At 40.9% G+C, this 24157-nt stretch overlaps 1 long non-coding RNA gene across 4 annotated transcripts in view; it reads left to right on the forward strand.

Annotated features, from left to right (window-relative positions):
• The window catches only part of LOC138402785 (uncharacterized), a 92916-nt gene that overhangs the window by 28864 nt on the left and 39895 nt on the right, over positions 1 to 24157 (forward strand). For 2 of the 4 annotated variants that reach the window (XR_011237119.1, XR_011237117.1), the window contains exons 1-2: positions 5238 to 5415; positions 17033 to 17076. This is a non-coding gene — a long non-coding RNA (uncharacterized lncRNA). Of the gene's footprint in view, positions 1 to 5237; positions 5416 to 17032; positions 17077 to 24157 lie in introns of those variants that run through there. The other 2 variants (XR_011237120.1, XR_011237118.1) reach the window with 1 other exon arrangement.

The raw sequence follows: 24157 nt of genomic DNA on the forward strand, positions 1-24157 counted from the left end.
GAGCTCTACATCAGTACCCGTAGTACAAGATTTTACGTCTCACCAAACCAAACCAAATTCAAGAGTCGAAATACTTCCGCGTTACAGTAAAATGGACCTAAACAGCCTTGAATTGAAGTCAAATATTCAATGCCACTGATTTTAATTTCGCAATGTTTCCGCGTGGAGCGCTGGCTGTAGAAGTGTAGACAAACTTGAGCTTTAAAACAAGGCTTTTAAGATCCAGTTTACTGTAACGGGGAAGTATTTCGACTCTCGAATTTGGTTTGGTTTGGTGAGACGTAAAATCTTGTACTACGGGTACAGAATACACAACAATGCAACTGACAAGTGACAATACATAGTGCAGGGCTCTACGCCAGATTTTGGCCACCGCGTAGCCATTTCACCTAAGGCGTAGCGCGTAGCGTCTCTAGCATCCCGTAGCACCCCTTTCTTTTTTTGTGTGGATTTGGTATATTTTCATATTGGCATAGGTAAATACAATAGTTAATAGTGTTTAAAACGATTTTAATAGAGAAATGATTTTATAGAGAAACGACTTTACTAGAGAAACGATTAATTAATTTAATTTATTTTACTTTTAATTTGAATATTTAAAAAAAAATTATTTTGATTGTTATGATAGGGAAGTATGCTTTTAATTTGATGTGTAGGTGTTCGTTAATAGGGCTGCTACATTGTTTACCCAAAGTGGTCAAACGGATGGGTGACCGTCTTTGGAGAACGTTACCCGTCGATTTCGATTTGCAGCCATATCAAATTAGAAGTCGAAACTCTCTTATTCGAGTGGTATGTAGGAGGCATAAGGAAGGAGCTGTTAGTCCACTGTATAGATAATTGTTGCGGGAAATCTCCGTCCGTTGTATAATTAATGTAAGGGCTTACGACCCTTACTATCACGGCCGTAGCCAGGGGGGGGAAATCCCAGACAAAAGGAAACTATTTTTGAAATGGATAATATTGAATTTACCATTTTATTTGTTTCTGTATAAAAAAATTCGCGCTCGCTTCGCTCTTTCTTTCTTGACCTAGTTGTAAATACTAGGTACTTACTATTGACGTCAAGTCGAGGCTCCAATTTGTCCTTCAATCACGTCGCAACGGTGCAACAGATTGACGTGATTTCTTTCATGGGTATAGATAAAGACCAGGAGAGTGACATAAACTACTTTTTATCCCGGAAAATCAAAGACTTCGTGCGGGATTTTTAAAAAACCTCATTCCACGCGGACGAAGTCGCGGTCATCAGCTAGCTATCAATGAGTTCCTCAGTGACAAAGTAGCGTAGAAGTGTAGAAGTCAGCGACTGAGCCTTCAGTTGTCACAAGCTAGTTGCATTTGTCAGCGGAGTTGTTCTTGTCTGCTCTTCTCAGTAGAATCGGCATTCCGAACCGCGGTAGAGTCGCAGATATAACATGAGAGACACTGTGACCGTCTTCCAACAGTGAGTAGGTATCTTCTAGGCATCTGAGGCTGCATCATCACTTGCCACTAGGTGTGATTGCAGCCAAGCGCTAGTCTATAAATTAAAAAAAAATGGAACAAGGAAGTACCTAATTGTAGACATTCCGCCCGAACGAAGTCGGGGCTGACTATCACGAAATACGACGCAGGGTAATTTCATCCCCATTTTACTCCCTTAGGGGTTGAATTTTCAAAAATCCTTTCTTAGCGGATGCCTCCGTCGTAAATAACTACATGCCTTTTAGCCCTATCCGTCCAGTAGTTTAAGCTGTGCGTTGATAGATCAGCCAGTCAGTCAGTTAGTCAGCTTTTTTTTATGACGAAATACGATATGTTCTATCAACGCACAGCTATATTACATCATAGATTGGGTGTGTAACAGTGTCCTAGATATACTGATCCGACGTGCGACGTGCGACGTGCGACGTGCGACGTGCAGCACGCGCAGGTGGCATCGTCGATCTAGTGTGTACTCTGTACAGTGTACACTGCACGGAGGTCTAACTCTAGCTCCAACTTCTGGGATCAGAATGAATAGAGTACCTAACTTTGCTACGTGCAGTCAACAGCTGCGCGATTGCGGGAGAATGACAGCTACAATGTCACAATCGCAATCATCTCTGATTGGTTAACGCTCGCTCACTATTGGCCACAATGCATTGTTGCAACAAGAATCGCACAAATTCAGCCAATCACAACAATTGAGATTGTAATAAAGATTGATGCAGGTTTTAGACAATCGCCCTACTGTTTATTTCCGTCCATGTATGTGAGTGTGTGTGTGTGTGTGTGTTTGTCATTTATCAGTTTCCCTTTAATGGCTGAAGTTTTTGAAATGAGACTTTATTATTAGTTGTTAGGGTTCCGTACCTACTTCAATAGGAAAAAAGGAACCCTTAGGTATATCATTTTACAAATAAAATTTTTGACAATCAGGAAGCGTTAAATTTTACCTATTCTGAATAAACAATTTGAGTTTGAGTTTTTGAGTTTATTATAAATGCGAAAGTATGTTTATTGGTCGGTTTGTCCTTCAATCACGTCGCAATGGAGTAACGGATCGACGTGATGTTTGCATGGATATAGTTTACGACGGAGCGTGCCTCACACACGTCACACACGTCACACACGTCTCACACGTCACACACGTCACACACGTCACACACGTCACACACGTCACACACGTCACACAGGCTACTTCTTATCCCGGAATATCAAACAGTTCTCAGGGATTTCCAAATCCTAGATCCAGGACGCGAAGTCATGGGCAGGAGCTAGTAGCTAATCTATATTTCGTACGAATAAGGGCGCAACTGCAGCACTACAGCACTACAGCACTACAACACTACAGCTCTACAGCACTACAGCACTACAGCACTACAGCACTACAGCACCCGGCAGGACATATTGAACATCGAACTTTACAATGAGATAATGAATTCGTAAAGCGTTGACTGATGACTCTGTCTGTGAGCCCGACAAAATGTCACACAGGTAGGTATGAGTGACAGAGACGGCGCTCTACGAAGCCGAAATCTCTTTCTGAAGTTCGACGTACAACATTGCCGGGCACTGCACCATTGTGGATATTTTTGCTGATCTTCAGCTCTCAATTTCCCATCACTCAAATTCATAAAATTTTGGAAAAGTTGAATTTATTGCCTACAAATTAGCGTTTGAAAATAAACCACAATTTGTACTTACGGAAAAGACCCATAAAGACTCGGCTAAACGCATATGATTGCTATGTTGACTGACTGACTGACTGACTGATCTATCAACACACAGCTCACACTACTGGACGGAGCGGGCTGTTTGGCTTGCAGATAGCTGCTAAGTATGACGTAGACATCCGCTAAGATAGGATTTTCGAAAATTCAATCCCTAAGAAAGTGGAGGCTGTTTGTACAGTCCACGCAGACAGAGTCGCGGGCTATTGTAGGTGTTATATAATCAAAGTATTATTTCAATTTATTCAAAGCGAAGCCATGGTAGCCTAGTGGTTAGGACATCCGCCTCCAGTCCGGGAGGTCAGGGTTCGACCCTCCTCGCGGGCGAGCACCTCTAATTTTTCAGAATTATGTACGTTTTAAGAAATAACATAGGTACCTATTAACGGTGAAGGAAAACATCGTGAGGAAATCTGCACGCCTGAGAGTTCTCCATAATATTCTCACAGGTGTGAAGTCCGCCAATCTGCACCCTTCTCATACTAAGAGGAGACTCGTGCTCTGTATCAGCCGGCTATGGGTTGATCATGATGATGATGATGATTAGCGAATGTATAAACGCAGTCAAATCTAGGGTAAAGCAAAAACAGCCTCAATTAAAGTAAAACGAGCTGAAAAACAGTCGAATTACACATGTGTTCGTTTTTTCGTCCTCCGTCGGTCGGATAGTATGCAAATGGGGGACAAGCACGAACAATTCAATATTTAAGTAATCTTGCACCGACGCGCGACGCGCGACGCGACTGCAGCGCAAGCACGACCGGCGCGGCGCTTTCTCGCGCTCTGCATCGAAATAGCCGCAATTGAGTATTTGACTACGTCAAAAATAAATTATTTCTCAGTGATTATTAAATTGAGGGTCTACCAAAATACGTAAAATCCACGTCCGCTGTTAGTTTTTCACAGCTAACCATTTCAAAATATCGATTTAATTAAACTGTACCTACGTCAAACGTTTTTTGACGTCATGTACCTACGTATCTATGTATGTGTTTCACACAAGCTCTGGGCAGATTACACCTAAGTACTTACCGGCTACCGAGTACAGTGGCGACTGGCGAGTCAGTGTCCTCGCCGCAATTTCTCAGCCACAGCACTGTCTCGGCGAGTGACATTTTACTGTCTCGGTTCACTACTCGGTAGGTGTAATCTGCCCATTTGGTACCTACTAAACAAGCGTTTTGATGTTTCAAAAAAAAATTTTGTGATGTGGAAGCTTACGGATGACAAAAAATGTTTCTCAAAATATCCTTCCACCCACGATAGGGAGTTTATTTGTTATTTAGGCGATTTATACTTAACATTTGCTGAAACGCGTAAGAGGCGCGTAAGACACACGCGGCTCATACGAACTTGTCACCGTGGACTGACGTCTGAAGCGCCGTGTAAATGCGTCGCTTACCTACTCGTTTCTCCGAGATTTCTGCGTTTTGTTTATCTTTAATGTCAGCTAAGGAAAATTAAAGTACCTACCTACCTATACCTAGGTACTTTATTTGCTTTGGTTGGTTCTGCTGTAGGTAAACAAAAATATATAGTCCGCACAAAATGACTCCTCACGCGCCATTTTAGCTCTATAGGTCAACTGTCATGTCAAAAGTATGATTCACCTTTAAAATAAGGACTAAAATCGTACTTTTGACATGAAATTTGACACATCAAGTTAAAGCGCGTGAGGAGTTTATGCGTTATCAGTCGAAGCTGAGCTGTCCTTCTACCGCAATCGAGCAGTTAGTCGACTTCACGGCTGTCGCGGAGATCGTGCTTGAGTGTGCAGCCGGCTGCGCTCAGACAGCGGCGTGCAGCCTTACCTACTTACATACGACCCGCTACTCCGAACGTACTTTCAGTTAGTTGCCATGGCTATTGAACCGACGTCTCACTCCTTGCGCGCCAGGAACGATCCAAAAACGAGTTTAAACCTATCAGTTTAAAGTTTAAAATAGCGTGGAAGCGGGCAGCGGCGCCGGCGTGTGCGTCAGTGCGCCTGTGTGCGGCCTGCGCGCTGCAGCAAGCCCTAGGTCAGTACTCTGCGATGCACCCGCCCGAGTGCATCCGCGTCGCGAACACACGCCGAACATCAAAAATCACACAAAAAATCACTGCAAAAGCGATTATCGCGTCCAAAAAATGCATTATGCGATTTTTTCAAAAGAAAACTGTGAGTCGGGACGGAACGACCGAAGCGTCTTTGTTCGCCGCCATGTTGGATCGCACGGTGAGTCCGCTTTCCAATTTTTTGAATTAGGAACACTCGCACGCCATTTTGAAAATCGTCTTTGTTCAACCTCTTCACCGAACATCTGCCCTGCCTGTGCAGCGTGCGGGCAGGCGGGCGGGCAGGCGGGTAGGCGGGCAGGCGGGCAGGCGGGCAGGCGGGCAGGCGGACAGGCGGGCAGGCGGGACAATGCCCGTGCACTGAGACAAGCACAACTGGATTCAATAATTGGATTAAACGTTAAATCGGTTAATCGCATGACGCGCTGACGTATAAATAGATCAATACTGCACTGAAACGCGTCGCACACGCCCCAACTCGGAAATCCTTTGATTTTATTATTGTTTTCCCCGCGTTTTATTCCGAAACGGTAAAAAATTTTTTCAAAATTATTTTGTCAACTACTTAAGTAGGTTATTTTATATGGGAAAACGTATAGCAACCATAAAAAATGTTAAAGGCACGTGATTACGTCACGTAAGATGCGCCATTTTGAACGCTCCGCACCCCGCGCCTCCTTCGCGGTAATTATATGAAATTCTATATAGGTAAGTAAGTAACTACGTATCGACCTACTTAGATATAGTATCTATGTATGTACAACACAATAGGCTACTTGACAATTTTTTTAAGTTGGTCTTAAATGGTCAATATTTGTCCTATTATATCAAAAAAATTAACACTACAACAGTATAACCCTGTGGTTATACTGTTGTTTACAAATGCATGACGTCAGAGCACAGATAATCTATCGGCCAAACATGGCCGACAGTGTTTTCACCTGTCTAAGAAAAATATTTTTTTAAATTAAAGTTTTACGGTTTTTAGGGCGCAAAAAAATATAGTGTTAATTTTTTTGATATAATAGGACAAATATTGACCATTTAAGACCAACTTAAAAAAATTGTCAAGTAGCCTATTACTTACATGGACAAATCTATGAAAACTTTCAATATTTGTTTTGTTGAAATAGCCTGATATATAGATTACCTACTTACCCATTTCTATTACGCACCCAGGTCTGGTTGCAGCCTAGCGCTAGTCTAGGTAGGTATACCCAGGTAAATGTGTTTCATAAGAAAGCTCAGTCACTCACGGGGCGATGGAGAGAGTTATTCTTGGAGGTCTATACGTCAAAGAGTTCACTACGTTAACTGTGACCAAATCAGAAATGAGATCCTTAAGAGAACCAGTCACTGGCATAGCTAAACAGATTGCGAAGTTGAAATGGCAATGGGTAGGGCTTATAGTTCGAAAAACGATAGACGTTGTGGTCCCTATATCTATGCTAGAACTAGTTGATAGACTCTCCGTTACTGGCGAAACTCCAAAGTGTTTCACCGCCGCAAGGTCGCCACTTGCCGGCTTGTCGGTGTTCTATAGGATATACTTCGGAGAGTGTGCTCAGAAACTTTTCTATCTTGTTCCCCCTTCACCATTTCACCACCGAACCGCAAGACGTCGGGCGAGTTTCCATCCTTATGTCGTCGACATTCCATCTACACGCACGAAACGTTTTGCGTCATCATTTCCTCATACGCAATGGTAATGCTAAGGTTTGCAATAGGTAACCTACACTTCCACGATATGTGTTTCCTACTAATTACTTGCCTCCAACCCGGCCCCGGGTATGTTTACCTAAAACAAGAGTGAATATAGGCATCTTCTTCTAGGTAAACGCGTCCCATCTGAGGCCGCATCATCACTTTCCATCAGGTGTGATTGTGGTCAAGCGTTTGCCTATAATGAATTTAAAAAAATCCCGTGACTTCGTCCGCGTGGACACAAATTTCAAATTTCTATTTTACCCCTTTAGGGGTTGAATTTTCTACAATCCTTTCTTAGCGGATGCCTACGTCATAATAGCTATAATTATCTGCATGCCACATTTCAGCCCGATCCGTCCAGTAGTTTGAGCTGTGCGTTGATAGATCAGTCAGTCAGTCAGTCACCTTTTCCTTTTATATATATATACCTACCTATAGATGACGACCGGACAGTGCAGAGTTGAAAGACACCCCACTAGGTGGACAGATGACATCAATCGAGTCGCAGGGAGCCGCTGGATGGCGGCGGCGCTGCAAGGCCGTGACGTCTGCAAGTTCCTACACTAGAGAGCAATGGACGTCTATCTGTTGATAATGATGAAAGCCATTAAATCGGCCTGTCCGCACATATGTCACGACGCGCGACGCGCGACGGGTCAACGCACGGCGTATCGCTTGCAATGGGTGACTGACACGTCACACGTCACACGTCACACGTCACACGTAGGACGTAGGTGCGTTATAATTAAACAGTAAACAAGCCGGCTCAAGTAGCCCTTGTAGTTGTAACTGACTATTGATTCATCATAAGTTCATTGTTGCGCAGGTAGGCCGCAGGCACGTAGCGCCCTGTAGAGCTATTCCCTGAGTCTAGACATAGAATGCTCTAGAGTCTAGACAGACTCGGAACGCTGACGCAGCGATGAAGTGACAACATTTTGTCATTTAGAACCTTCCTGCGGACGAAAAGACCATCAGACGCATATTAGAGGTGCGCTTACACGAGCAATTGAAATTCCGTAACTCCTGGCAATTTAGTCAATTGTGACGTCACGACCACATGAAGCAATTTACCGCAATACCCAGCAATAGGTAGGTACCTGAAAATATCAGCGATGTTAGCGAAATTGTTACTCCAGATCGATCCTACGGTTCCTACCTATTGACTGGCGGTGAGTTGATGATGATGATGACTATTTACCTACTTAAGAAATACGTAGAACGTCACGTCAGCAACAGTAACTTATGAAGTACCTATAGATCAAAGACATAGATACATAAATGGGTGTAAGTTCCTACCTAATCTACATAATATATTAGGTATACCTCTCTATTACCTATCCAAAAATGTGGAACTGAGATAGAATAAAGTGTGTCATCAGCTACCTACATTATCTATCTAGTTCTAGTATCTAGTACTTATCTAGTATCTAGTAATAGATTGGCCGGCCGGCTCACGGCTGCCACGGCTCGCGTCTACCGATTTCAGCAGATTCCAGTAATCTAGAGCTGACTACATCTAGGTCATGTTTCTAGGTCCTAGGTACCTGCGTCTAGCTATCTAGTGTATACACGCATAGCTCATGATACCAACTTATTCTCACTATGCATAGATAGATCCTATATGTACCTACCTACCTACCCACTCATCGTATATAGCAACTGTTACTCGTAGTTTAATACTTAGGTAGAGTAAGTATGACTGCAAAATTCTAATTCTTTATTTTAATGCGTAAAACATGACTCCTCATGCGCCATTTTAACTGTATGTGTCCACGGCAATAGTACCTACGATTTTATTCCTTATTTTAAATGTGAACCGTAGGTAAGCTACCTACTTTTGACATGAAAGTTGACCCATAGAGTTAGAATGGCGAGTGAGGAGTCATTTTTTATGGACTATTCCTAATACTTATGTATTATTTTGCAGGAACATTTTGACATTGAGACGTTTCCCAATAGAAATTTTTAGTTTACATACTTAGGTAGGTAGGTACCTACACAGTTCTTTTCTAGATCGGAAAAAATTTGCAAAAAAAGATTTGTAGCATTCCTAAGCTAGGTACCTATAGCTAGGTAGGTAGGTACAACCTTTTGTCTCCTAAATTTTCGGAAAAATTGCGGATTGTTTTTATGATAATTTCATGAAGTAAGTAGGTGTAGGTACCTACCACCTACCACCTACCACCTACCACCTACCACCTACCACCTACCTACAGACATGAGACAAAATCTACACAGGCTAGTTCTTTAAAAACAAAACAGAAAGATCAAACATGGAGGAAAATGGAAATGACACGCACAGTAAATCGATGGGATCAGTGAAATCAGATAGGTCCGTTTTTAACTAAGATCATCAGAAAACATGAAATCTCTTGAAACTAACACCCAACATGAACAAAAACTAAGAGAAGCATCGAAACAAGTCGACAAAAAGATCCACGATCATATAAAAAATGTATACAGGAGCATGTAACAGTTACCACATAGATATATCCCTGCGCTAGACTACCTCAGTAAATAAAGTTGTATCGGAGTAACCAATCGTAGCCGAAACCCCAAAATTTAGGACAGGGACGTGAAAAAACAACGGAATAGATAAAAACTATCCAACCGGTATTCCAAAACGCATGCCCGGAAACGGACCAATCGCGAGGAGGGAATAGACCAATAGAAAAGGGTCTAGGAGTCCTGCGGCCAATGGAGGGCCTGCGCGCGCGCCGCCCTTCCGGCCCTGCGCGTAGGGCCCATACCACACGAGACCGTCGAGCACACACAACTATGAGTCACTGTATAGTGTTGCTACCGAGACGACACAATCGCGGAAAGTAGGATGCGTTCCAATAACGACTGACGCAAAGCTTTTTGATATACTTATGAGCTTCTCTATCAAAACAGAGGACTCTCCGTCACCGGGTCCACACAAACGTAGTTTGACTCTCACTTCAAAAGTCTGGATGAAATTTTGCAGACGAATTCTAGCAACTAATATCTGATTGTGAGAGTGATTTTCCAAATTTCCCTTATAATACCTATGTAGTTTTAAAGTTACAGTAAGTTACAATTTTGACCATAGCTAGTACCTACCTATTACTATGGATGGATTATGAATTTTAAAAGATTTTTTTATGTAGGTAAGTATAAGCATTAGATAAGTGACGTAATATAGCTCGGGTAATCCTTTGATTCAAACACCAGTTGTACTTAGGTAATAGGTAGTACCATAAGTACCTAAAAATAGATAAAAATAATTTTAATAGATAAGTAGACGCGTAGTGTCTGTGGCGCTGACGCCGGAGAGAACAGTTGACTTTCTTTGCTATTTATGCTAATTTAGTGTCTATTTCAACTGAATAAGACTGGTTGTGCAATAAAGTAGCCTTTATCACGTGCCGAGGTAGCAGGTAGGTAGTAATGTAAGGTTACAAGTTGGTTGAACTGTCTATGAAAGTCGGAATTAAAACCCCCGGCTCGTAAATCTGATTAAGTAGATAGGGTAAAGGCGAGATAGATGCCCCAGTGGGATAGATGCCACACTTTCAAAAAACCTAACTTCTCAAAATCGCAATAAATAATAATTGATAGTTTAAATAAGTAGCTTAGGCACCACACACCTAAGTCCCCGCAGGTCATCTTGCACCACAGATGCGTTTGGCTTGTGCGGCGTGCGGCGTGCGGCGTGCGGCGTGCGGCGTGCGTGTGATCATCTCCGCAGCGAACGCGAAAAATGCTCGATAAACTCAAACGTAAATATTTATTGTTGCATAACTTTATAAGTACTTAAGTAGGTTTAGGTACCGATAATATAAAATAATTTGATTTGATTTGATTTGATTTGATTTGATAAGTTCCGTTCTGTTTTTATTATGTCAATACATTGGTTCATAAAGTATCTACACACCTAGGTGTTAATCTCTGTTTTGTATTTAATTTAGTTAAAAATGAAAGGGCATCTAATCCTTATCAAAAAGGATGGACGCCTCGATTTTTGGCGGGATAGATGCCCTTAGGAGTTCCTTAGGGGCATCTATCCCCCATGCCCTTTTATATATAATATGTCAGCCGTATTTTAACAATTTTACTGTTCTTCTGGAACTACTAGGTATATATTTAGAAAAAATATTTCTCAGAAATAGACCAAAACAACATGGGAATCAATTAAATGACGTAGAGAACGTTAAACGTTAAATGTTGAATTATTTTTGTTGAATAGGGTTTTTTTAGTTTTAATATGGTTGTGAGACTCATTTTAGAATTATGTTAATAGATTATAAATAGAATAATAATAATAATAATAAATCATTTTTTGTTCCAAAGCGTTGGTATAAGAATATTTTTCCGACATATTATCGCGACAAAAGACTTTCTTAAGTAATAAGTTTATAATATTTAAATTTTAAATACGTATCTAGAATTTATTTCTTAGTAGGTCAGTAGGTAGGGGAATTTTTAACAGTTTGTACTAGGTATTTAAACTTTAAATAGTACAAAATCATTATCATAATAACTAACTAATTAATTACAACTTTACTACTTGGCTTAAAATTACCCTCGACCCCCAAACTAGGTTAACCCGTGTCATGGGGGTCAACATTTTAATAATTACAAATTTTACTTATTTTTCACCATAGGGCATCTATCCTCCTTGGCATTTTCATAGCGGGGCACCGAACCCCATCAAAAGGCATCTATCACCAAAAAATGGGTCTGCGAAAATTCAATTTCTGCAAAACCAGTAGGTAATTGTTAGGTCAACAAAAACTAGTAGTAACGGTACATGAAAGATTATACTAACAGGAATTATTCAAATTATATTTTTATTTTTGAAATTAGAACGCTTTTCCAAAAAGTGGAGCATCTATCCCGCCTTTACCCTACATGAACTAGTGCCAATCTGTCATCTTGAATCTTGACTTGACGTGACTGGAATACGGAATACGGAATACGGAATACCCACGAAACATACGTAGGCCTAGTAAAGTATTATTCATATGTTAGGTACCTAAGTAGTTACTGTACAGCTTTTACAGTAACATGTTGAATGTACCTATAGCTCAAACTCTCTAGGTAGGTACCTACTCTTTTTTTTTTTTTTTTTTTATTGAGATACAAGTTAGCCCTTGACTGCAATCTCACCTGGTGGTAAGTGATGATGCAGTCTAAGATGATAGCGGGCTAACCTGGAAGGGGTATGGCAGTTTTTGTTAAACCCATACCCCTTTGGTTTCTACACGGCATCGTACCGGAACGCTAAATCGCTTGGCGGCACGGCTTTGCCGGTAGGGTGGTAACTAGCCACGGCGGAAGCCTCCCACCAGACAGAACAGACAGACTCGTACGTATTCTGAACGCCAAAGTCCATCTTTGATCTGAAAAACGCAAAATATTTTCTGCATTTTTTTACTTGCTCATACTTATTATCATGAAATGTCCCAAATCCCAAAAACAAGTATCTAGTTACTAGTACTTGGTAGTAGTAGTAAACGGTAGGGTCAGGATGCCGAATATGAGATACCATTTTTATTTTTGGCCCTAAAAAGAATATAATTGCACTAATGACTATGAAAATTGCAATATTAGATAGGGTAATTAATGAGGTTTATCTATAAAAAACAGTTTTGCACTAAGTATGATACATTTTTCATTATAATAGATAATATCAGAAAATTCAGAAATTACGTCTCCGGCGGTCCGTCTTATATTATGAGATACTAAGGGTTGCTAATATGAGACAGTATATCATATTAAATTGGATTTAGTTTGAGTACAGATTTAGAGGAAAGGAAAGAAATCAATTCAAATTTAACTTTTATCGGCGATATTAATTACTTACATAGGTATAATCTATATCAGACTCAACTTAATACCAGTAATTTGGTATTAAACAGTATCAAAAATCAACTAATTACTTACAACATAAAATAAAAGTACCTTTCTATTAAATCTTAGATAAAAAATACAAAGAACACAAAAATCGACCTATCGTAACTTCTCCACAATACCCATGACTCGACTAGAACCAGCCTTGACATCTAGCCTATTTTTCTCTTGTCTTGTCTCCTGAAAACCTTCCGCTAAAGTATGGCCATTCAGAGTCACATGATTCATAATTCCTGCTGCTACCTGCAAGATCAGGAGGATCTAGAAAATCTAGAAAAGGGATTTTTGAATAGTCATATTTTCATAAATCCTAATATGAGATATCTCATTTAAGGAGCCCCCACGTGTCTCATGTTAGGAAAACATTGCTGCCTATTATTTATTGGCAAAGAAAATGTAACAAAACTGCTAATGCATCGTAAAATTAATCTTATAATTGATACAATGACTGTAAATTTAAATCATTTAATGTAGTTATAAAGTTGTGAGATACCTTGTAAACATTTGATGTCAAAAATTGAGTTTCGTGGTATCGTAAAAACCCGCGCGCACACATCAACCTAACTTCGCCTCAGACTGGAAAGCACTAAGAAACGTTTCGATCTGTTGCCATGCGGCTTCTAACGACAGTAGCGCTAAATAGCTGCGGTGATTAATTACGCCAAAGCCTCACTATCTCATATTTGGCCACCATCTCATAATCGGCATCCTGACCCTAGTAAGTAGGTAGGTAGTTGGTCTTGTACTGTAGGTACCGATGGTAAGTAAAATTACCATAGACAGAATATCTAGCATTTCTACTTCTAGTAGAAAATTTCTCCAAAAAATATATATAGGTACCTACTTAGATACAAAGTTTTTGGAAGTGGTTCAAAAGAAAAAGTATATATTCCATCAAGCCCAGGCGCCCTTTACAAAAAAACAAGCACTTTGTACCCAATGGTGTTCCCGTGGCTGCATAGATGAGTTGGAGCGGGACGCCGCTACACGTGCGAGGGAGACGGCCACTCCCCCACATACACGTGGTTTTTTTCCACGGTTAGGATAGATAGCCATATACAGATAGGGCGGACCGTGTTTTTTGTCTGTTTATATGTATCTATGTTGGCTGTGGTGCCGAGGCCGCTCCCGGGCCCTCGCGGCAAGACCGAGACCTTCCCATCACTGAGGGTTGTGTCCCGTCTCCCGTCCTACCGAGGACCCTCTTGTCTTATGGATGATGTGGCGAGGTGCCTCAGTTGTGGCGGTTTGGATGTTCCGATAGTAGGTATGGATTAAAAATAATCAAGACAAATAGTCAGTTTGTACACCAACTGGGAAAAGATTAGTGCTGCATACCTCAAGTCCCTACGTAATGTCTATAAAGATATATAATAATTTGCCAGACAAAATTCGTAAAATAAACAACGAAAATGAATTCAACAAAATATTAAAAAACTTTTTATTAAAAAAGTGCTACTATGCCATACCTAAATGATTTCCTAAACGACGCAAATAAAAATAAATAATAATATGGGTCTCCCTACTAAGGTCTAAGTCAGGGCCGTCTTTACCCGGGGTCTTTACTTAGAGTCCTAGGGGGAGCAAGCCGACTGCCCATAAATTTACCTATCTACCTAAATTTGATTTCGTGCGGTGCTGAAAAGGAAACAAATATATGCCTCCCATGGGCAATATTGTAATAAAATTTCGCGCTCGCTTCGCTCGCGCTTTAACAATTTTCGAGTGCCAAGATTTGATTTTCGGGGGTCCCGAAAAAGACACAAATATGCGCCTTCATTGAGCGATATTTAAAAAAAATTCGCGCTCGCTTTGCTCATGCTTTCTAAAAGTGAATGTTTTGGTAAAAGAATAGGTATAGTGCACGACAGGTCGAGATGGCAACTCAGGGGTACCAGCCAGGTAACCTGCCTGAATATACCAAGTATGCCTGAACGTTAATAATAATGGGGTGGGGACGCCGCGCACGGCGCACACCCGCATGGCCCCCGCGCTAGCCCGGTGCCGGATAGCGCCGGTGACGTGCGGGTGTGTGGGGCGTCCCCCCGTCTCATACCCAGATTGCCAGCTCGACCTGTCGCGTAGGTAGGTACTAGGTATATGTGTGCTGGTAATTATTAAATACTTTTAATGGGGGCGGGGCGCAGACTAACTTTTGCACCCCGGCGCCGAATATGCTTAAGCCGGCCCTGGTCTAAGGACCAAATTGCAAGTCAAGTCAAGTCAAAGTCAAATGATTTATTCAAAATAGGTAATAAATTACTCTTATTGATTGTCTGGTATAGTGTTAGATTTGTAAGATAATTATAGTGGTGATAATTATAACGCAAACTTAAAACTAAAGCTACGAGGGTTCCAAACGCGCCCAGGTCTGAGAAGAGCCCACAACAAACTCAGCAACACCCAAACTGGGTAGGTACCTATTGTACTTTGTACATAACAGATAGGTATGTAGTTTATGAAATTGCAATAAATTGAAATTGAAAGAATGCTGAAACAATTGTCAGCAAACAGTCCTGAATCTTTTCGTCTCTACATCCGAATCGATCATTCCGTTCGAAGTAGGTACCTATGGTTGAACGCTAGTTCTACATACGACGCCACAGACAGACAGACATGAGGGGCTGCAAACTTCAATTTGAAACATCTCTTCTTCATCTATACTAATATTATAAAGAGGTAATGTCGTTAAGTTTGTTTGTAGGGGGTAATCTTTGAAACTACTGAACCGATTTTAAAAACTCTTTCACCAGTAGAAAGCTACATTATTCCTGAGTGACATAGGCTATATAAGCTAAAAGTACTATACGGTGTGAGACGTTTTTTGACGGAGGGAGTTCGTCGGATACTCGTGGAGTCTCTTATTTTGTCAGCCTTTAACTACTGCGATGCTATTTATGGACCTGCTCAAAAAAACTGAAAAAGCTGTACAACGCATACAAAATGCGTGCACTAGATTCTGTTTTGACGTTCCGAGAAGAAGCCATATTACACCTGTAATCAACAGTCATAAAATCCTCAGTATGAAATCACGTAGGAACTTACACTTGGCAATGATGATTCACAGAGTAATATTTAATAAGCGACCGCCGTATTTATATGAAAGACTACAGTGGCGTAAGGACAGAGGCACGACTCGAGTGCAACATAAAAGAAAGCTTGCTGTACCTGCGCATAAAAAGGCAGGGTTCAGGGGCTGTTTTCGTTTTGCTGCAGCAAAGGTTTGGAACGATCTCCCACCTCCTCTCCGTGAATGGAATAATCCTACAAGCGAAATTACGATAAAAAATAAATTAAGGAACTTTTATTTAAATGACCAGATAGATGCAGCTAAATTTATTTACAGTAAATAATTACATTAAAACTAGGCAAACTATTATAAATATAATTATATTGTTTTTTCTTTTAAAGATAATTATAGGTTCAGTAGATGATGTTGCTGTATATTACTGTTAGGTATTTTTAAATGAGTATTAGCTTTATTCTTTAGGCTGAGCTGGGAAGGTACATTTTATATTTTTTTCATATTTAGATTTATTTTTACTGCTATTTTTTAGATTTTGTTCTTTTTTATGTCACTGTTCTGGTTTAGTTAGTTCTTTTATGTCACTGTTTTGGTTTAGTTTATACAAAGTTTTATTGGTTAATGAAGAGATAGGTAACGCAACGGGCGTGGTGCGTTTTTTATTAATCAATATAAATTATGGCGCAAACTGAAAACCAGCGCCGAGCATTGTGAGGAGTGCTCGGCTCTGCTGAGTTTGCGACCTTTTGTTTATTGTTAGTTTTTAGTTTAGATAGTATATTAGATATAACATTGTACATACTAGTTACTAGCAATAATGAAAACAATAAAGCATATTTATTATTTATTATTATTATTATTACTATACGGGATCTTTAAATACCTAAATCCACGCGGGTGAAGCCGCGGGGATCAGCTAGTACTTAATAAAGTCTAGAATATCCTACTAATATTATAAGTGGGTGTTTGTTACTAAATTACGCAAAAACGGCAGAACGGATTTGGATGAAAGGAATGGAGATAGATTTATACCCTGGATTAACACATGGTGACTTTTTATCCCGAAAAATCAAAGAGTTCCCGCGGGATTTTGAAAAATGTACAGCTACCTAGTACCTACTTACCTAAAGAATAAAGATTAATTATTTTATAATTTTTGTTTCAGATTTGATGACGTCACGGATTGTTGGAAAATGATTTTGAAAAGTGGTAAGTTTCTGTCTCTTGCTTTTTTTGATCTTGCTCTTGATTTTTATTTATTTTTATGCTTCATAGATTTTGAATTATCGTGCAAAATGTCGCAAAATACGACTGTACTACGGAACCCTCAGTGCGCGAGTCTGACTCGCACTTGGCCGGTTTTTATTTATCTAAATACCTATATAATAGGAAAAGCTACTTCTTTACAAAGAACACACCCTCCAAACTTGTCTACCAGCCGGCCGAGTTTGTGTTGGCTTCTTGTCAGAGCAGGGCCCTTTGGGACCCTCGGGGCCCTTTGAGACCCTCGGGGCCTCGATGTAGCTTTTGTTTTTAAGTTTACCTACTTAATTAATTATCACAATGAGGTACAAACTTACATTACTTACAACAAAATGTGTACAATTAGAATAAACTAGATGATGCCCGCGACTTCGTCCGCGTGCATTTATGTTTTTTAAAATCCCGTGGGAACTCTTAAATTTTCCGGGATAAAAAGTAGCCTATGTCCTTCCCCGGGATGCAAGCTATCTTTGTACCAAATTTCGTCAAAATCGGTTGAACGGTTGGGCCGTGAAAGGCTAGCAGACAAACTGACAGACAGACACACTTTCGCATTTATAATATGTATGGATAATTTGACATTGCGATTAGAGTCAGATAATTATTACGTAATGACCTGTTCAGTATCAGCGCTCAGCGCTCAGTGCTCAGCGCTCAGCGCTCAGCGCTCAGCGCTCAGCGCTCAGCGCTCAGCGCTCAGCGCTCAGCTGGTGACAGGCGCGATTAGCGGCGTGGCGATACGGGCACCTATTGTAATGATAACACGTCACGTTATCTGTTATCTGTTATCGGCGTCGCTGTGACCTGCGCGGGGCTGCGGGGGCTGCGGGGGCTGCGGGGGCTGCGGGGACAGTAACAACCATATAACACAGTAGCCATAGACTAATTAGTATTCAGGGATGAAAATGATGATTAGCCTTTTTATTTGCCTAGGTACTTATTTATTTACAATATATTTAAGTAGAACCAGATAAAATCAAAAACTTTTGGTTTTATTTGGTTCAACGCCGGCAAAGTCGCAAGAAACAGATACCTGCTACAAAGTAGCTGTAGGTATTTTGAAAAAACCGCCCAAGTGCGAGTCAGGCACACGCACCGAGGGTTCCGTACTACAGTCGTATTTTTTCGACATTTTGCAGGATAGATCAAAAACTATGATGCATAAAAATATATAAAAATCAGTTTTAGAATGCACAGGTGAAGCCCTCTCATATTAAGTATGATACCCCACTTGGTATACCTAGTTATCTTACTCTTTTAAATACCTACTAATTATTTGTTCATTAACACATTTTCTTGTGATGTAACCACAAATTCTCGGTTCTCGAATTTATTCCTTTACTTGTGCAGTAAGACCTATCTACTTACCAAATTTCATGATTCTGGGTCAACCGGAAGTACCCTATAGGTTTTCTTGACAGACACGACGGACAGACGGACAGATGGACACACAGACAGACAACGAAAGGATCCTATAAGGGTTACATTTTATTCTGGAGATACGGAACCATAAAAATAAATGGTCGGCTAATAAGAAATAAGGTTTCCAAAGACAGGTTCTATGAAATGGCCAACAAGCAAAAACCGGCCAAGTGCGAATTAGACTCGCGCACTGAGGGTTCCGTAGTACAATAGTATTTTATCGACATTTTGCACGATAAATCAAAAACTAATTAATAGATCTCGTTCAAACCAATTTTCGGTGGAATTTTGTATAGTAATGTACATCATATATTTTTTTTAGTTTTATCATTCTCTTATTTTAGAAGTCATACTAGAAACCTCAACATCATTTTTGAAGACCTATCCATAGATACCCCCCACGTATGTGTTTGATGAAAAAAAATATTTGAGTTTCAGTTCTAAGTATGGGGAACCCAAAAATTAATTGTTTTTTTTTCTATTTTTGGGTAAAAATCTTAATGCGGTTCACAGAATACATCTACTTGCCAAGTTTCAACAGTATAGCTCTTATAGTTTCGGATAAAAGTGGCTGTGACATAGGGACGGACAGACAGACATGACGAATCTATAAGAGTTCCGTTTTTTGCCATTCGGCTACGGAACCCAGGCCCAGTTGAAGGACCCGCCACCCGCCAGCGATAGAGGGTCAACGACCTTGCCTTTTTGGTCAACGCCATTTTGCTTTTGTACCTTATTTTAGATGCGAATTGATATTTGGGTTCCGCTCACGAATATTGAGGGGGATCCCCCGTGAACCTTGAATCTCAGTTCTATCCTGTACTTGAACAACAAATATCTACTAACATTAGATAAATAGGTATTATAAAGAAACGAAATGTTAATGGTCGTCAGAATTTTTATCTTAACTGCTCAATAATGTTAATAGATGGCGCTGTTATGGGATGCCGGAGTTATGGGATACCGCGAAGTCATGGTTCGGGGCGAGCCACTAGTTAACTTAGATTTAGGGAACATTAGGTATGTGTCAGTCATGTTTTCTCTGACATGCTTCACCGACCGTCTTCCTACTGCGTTTGACGGACAGGTAGAGGTGACGGTCTGATGATCGTATATCCTATACCTATCTACATCATCTGAGTTCCTGTGATCAGCTTTCTGCTTCATCATCAGACTTTATAAGAGATCTGTTTATATGTTTATTTCCAAGCTACAGAAAAAACAGCTATCAAAAAAACCGGCCAAGGGCGAGTCAGGCTCACGCAACGAAGGTTCCGTACTACAGTCGTATTTTTTCGTCATTTTGCACGATAATTCAAAAACTATGATGCATAAAAATAAAAAAATAAAATCTGTTTTACAATGCACAAGTGAAGCCCCATCATAATGATACCCCACTTGATATAGTTATCTTACTTCAAAAATTGAAAATACTAATTATTAGTTTATGACCACAATTTAATTTTTTTGTGTGATGTGACCACAAATTCACGGTTTTCAGATTTTTCCCCTAAAGCCAGCTATAAGACCCACCTACCTGCCAAATTTCATGATTCTAGGTCAACGGGAAGTACCCTGTAGGTTTCTTGACAGACCGACAGACAGACAACAAAGTGATCCTATAAGGGTTCCGTTTTTCCTTTTGTTGTACGGAACCCTAAAAATTGACATACGTGGGTACCTAGGTATCTACTTAAGGGTACACTTCTTACGCCCTTCTCCACCACCTTTGGACACCAAGTCCCAACTCCTCAACCCTGATGATGTAGGGTACAGCACTCCTACACTATAGTGATTCAGGAATTGCGGATGATGCAATATTATTTTAGGTACTAAGCATAGACTACATCACTGAACTCCGGATCCCAACTCCTCAATCCTAATGCTGCAAGGTACTGAACTCCTAAGCCGTGGGGATTCGGGAATTTCTGATAGTGAATTAATATTTTAGGTACTTATCAAGCAACGGCTTCATGCCGTTCACTCCAACTCTAAGCTCCTCAAACCTGATGATGCAGGGTACAGCACTTCTAGCCATAGAGATTCAGGAACTGTTCCTGGTGAAATAATATTGTAAATGTCGAGCATAGACTTTGTACTTAGCAGCATCAGGATTGAAGAGTTGGGACTTGGAATTCGATAACAAAGTCTATGCTTGGCATTTACAATATTATTTCACCAGGAACAGTTCCTGAATCTCTATGGTTTAGGAGTGCTGTACCCTGAGTTGGGATCCGAAGTTCAATAATGTCTATGCTTGGTACTTAAAATAATATTGCATCATCCGCAATTCCTGAATCACTATAGTTTAGGAGTGCTGTACCCTACATCATCAGGGTTGAGGAGTTGGGACTTGGTGTCCAAGCATGAAGTCGTTGCTTAGTATCTACAATATTAATTCACTATGAACACTTCCTGAATCTTGATAAATTATGCGGACAATAACCCTGCAGCATCAGGATTGAGGAGTTGGATCCAGAATTTTTTATGGGACCACCACGGAAGCTTCCTCTGTTCATTAAATAAATAATTTGCAAATCGGTCCAGGTCGGCCAAGTGCGGATTGGTAGACTTTACACACCGTTAAGAACATTATGGAGAACTCGCAGGCATGCAGGTTTCCTCACGATGTTTTCCTTCACCGGTAAAGCAAGTGATATTTAATTAATTAAAACGCACATAACTCCGAAAAGTTAGAGGTGCGTGCCCGGGATCGAACCCTGCCTGCCTGCCTGCCTGCCTGCCTGCCTGCCTGCCTGCCTGCCTGCCTGCCTGCCTGCCTGCCTGCCTGCCTGCCTGCCTACCTGCCTGCCTGCCTGCCTGCCAAGTGAACAGCGACAAATTAATATGAATATCCACAGTAGTTATGATTTCCAATGAGCAGTTTCACTTGTGCGGGAAATGGACGTCCGGCGTCCGGCGTCCGGCGTCCGGCGTCCGAGCCGGCGCGGCGCGCAGTTCCGGCACACTTCCGGATCAAACAGGAATCCCAACGTTGTTCTAGTGACAGCGGCACCGGCGCCCCACAACTGGGCCGTTGCTAAGCCCAATCATTTACAGTGAAAGTGTTATATATGTCGGCAGAGAGCTCTAGGATCGTCTTATTTCCTTCTATTGGGCGTTTATCTACAGGGTTATTATGTTGGCTTAATAGGAACGCGGGATTCGATTCTACACAAGTACACAAGTCGTTTCTCTTACCATCTTCAAACCATATTGTTTTTCTTACGTGTCCATGGTAACCCAGATTGTGTCATATGCGTAGACTCGATCAACGCCACTAGACAACGTTTGCGTCCCGATTACTGCCGAGTATCTCCGACATATACCTATTATTATTCTGTATCATTTATTTTCGTACTCTTATTCTGTTTTTTAGCTAACTAGCTAATGCCCGCGACGTCGTCCGCGTGAAATTAGATTTTTTTAAATCCCGTGGCTACTCTGACTTTCCAAGATAAAAAGTAGCCTATGTCATTTTCCAGGTCTACCAGGTTACCAGGTCCACAGGTATGTCCATGCAAAAAATCACCAGCCTTTCAGGAATTTTTTGGTCCGCCCCTTGAATAACCTTTGATTCCACAGTTTGCATGTGCGTGGAAAGAAGGATCTGGCACAACGGACGGTCGAAGAATACCAGACACCCAGATGGTGTGGGTGAAATTACTTACGGTGGCGCGCGGAGCGGTTGTAGACAAAGGAGGGTGGAATGAGGTCAAAAAGCACTTCAGAGCACTCCCCATTATAAAGGCGATAGAACACGCAAAGAGAGCTTACGTCTCTGCGGTGTTCCAGGGTTTCCAACAAGCCGGTTAGTTTGGGATCGTCCCCAAGTCGAACAGCCCGCCTTTGGATCCGATCAAACGAAAGCCCAAAGGTGAGCAGTATTCCATCTGTGGACAGACTTGCGTTTTGTATAGAAGCCTTTGCTCGGGCGCCAAGTATCGCTTAGCTCTGTTGAGCACCCCTCTTAGCCTTTTTAGAGGCTAATTTGTTTTTACCTTCCAAGTGATCCCGAAATTGGACCTCGCTCGAAATGTGGACCCCGAGAATCCCAATGCTGTTGGAAAGGGTGAGGGGAGTGCTCTGAAAGAGAAGACGTAAGGTAAACGGGGTCTTCTTGGCGGTAAACGCAAAATCTTGTCGTTTTGGTCGGGTTAAATTGCACTAGGTTTTGTGAAACCCATTCTGACACTTTACCTAGGTAGGTTTCTATGTCAGACACGAGTTTGGCTTTACACTCCTCCAGTACAGCGCGAGAAAGCTATGCACGTCCTGTGTAGAGGGCATCACATCACCCGTACTGACATCCGCATTGCATTGGATGTTGTTGTCACGCAACATGTCATTGATATGCACGATAAACAGCGTAGGTGACAACACCGAGCCCTGTGGGACGCCAGCATTGATGTGCTTGAGTTCCGAGCAATAACCCTCGACAGCGACTTGGATGCTGCGACCATCAAGGAAGCTGACGACCCAAATACACAGCTTAACTGGTAGTCCGTAGGATGGTAGTTTCGATAGAAGTGCCCCATACCAAACCCTATCAAAGGCTTTTGCGATATCAAGACTGGCTGTAATTTGAGGGATCGAATGATTGCCTTTCTTCGGAATAGGGTGAACTAGGGCAGTCTTCCACGAAGATGGAACTGTGCCGGAGGAGTAGAGGAGGAGGGGAGTTTTCTCCTTAGAAACTGAAGAGTGGGACTTGTGACTATCACTCTAAAGGGAAAGTCTGGAAGATAAGATAAGAATTTATTTAACTTTTTTTTCATGAACAGATCACTTTTTCAATGTTTTTAGGGTTCCGTACCTCAAAAGGAAAAACGGAACCCTTATAATCCTATAACAAACAACAAACAGACAACAAAGTGATCCACTTAACCTAAATAGCTACGTACATATACATTCCCTTGGTGGGTCTTGACAGACAGACAACGAAGTCATTTCTAAAAATTGACAAAATTACCTAATTATTATTATAGAAATATAAAATTACAATTAATATAATATTAATACCTACTAATTTTACTAAATTAACAAAACCTAATTTAATTTTACAAAATCATAGGTATACTGATACGTAATTATTATAATTACTGAATCATTATGAAAATGGACAGGAAATCAGAATCTGGTAACTGAATTATATTGCGAGCGTAGTGAGCGCGTTTTCTTGTAGATAGATTACTTACTACTAGATGAGTATGCTTACCTACTAGATTGGAAAACGTAATATCTAAAGTAATAATTTTTTTATCTACAGGGTACGGTTTACGTTCTGGTTACAACCAGAACGTAAGCAAAACTTAGCGTTCTTGTTTTACATTACCTAAAGACAATCCAATACCTATCTACCAATAACCATTTGCCTCATTTTGTAGTTTTAGTGATTTAGTATTTTTTAAACCCACAATGTATAGCGTTAAAAACTCGGGTCAATGGCCCGTCTACGACGCGGCATTGACTCCGAGTGGCCTACTTACGCAACGTTCGTTGACCACTAGCATCAGTCAAATGTTTTATTTGAAATATATCGAAAACTTTTACAAAATTATTATAGGATTTTTTATATTTTGGTGGTATCATATCAGTAGGTAAT

The sequence above is a fragment of the Maniola hyperantus genome, chromosome 9 (assembly GCF_902806685.2).
Source record: "Maniola hyperantus chromosome 9, iAphHyp1.2, whole genome shotgun sequence".
In the NCBI taxonomy this organism is placed as follows: Eukaryota; Metazoa; Arthropoda; class Insecta; order Lepidoptera; family Nymphalidae; genus Maniola; species Maniola hyperantus.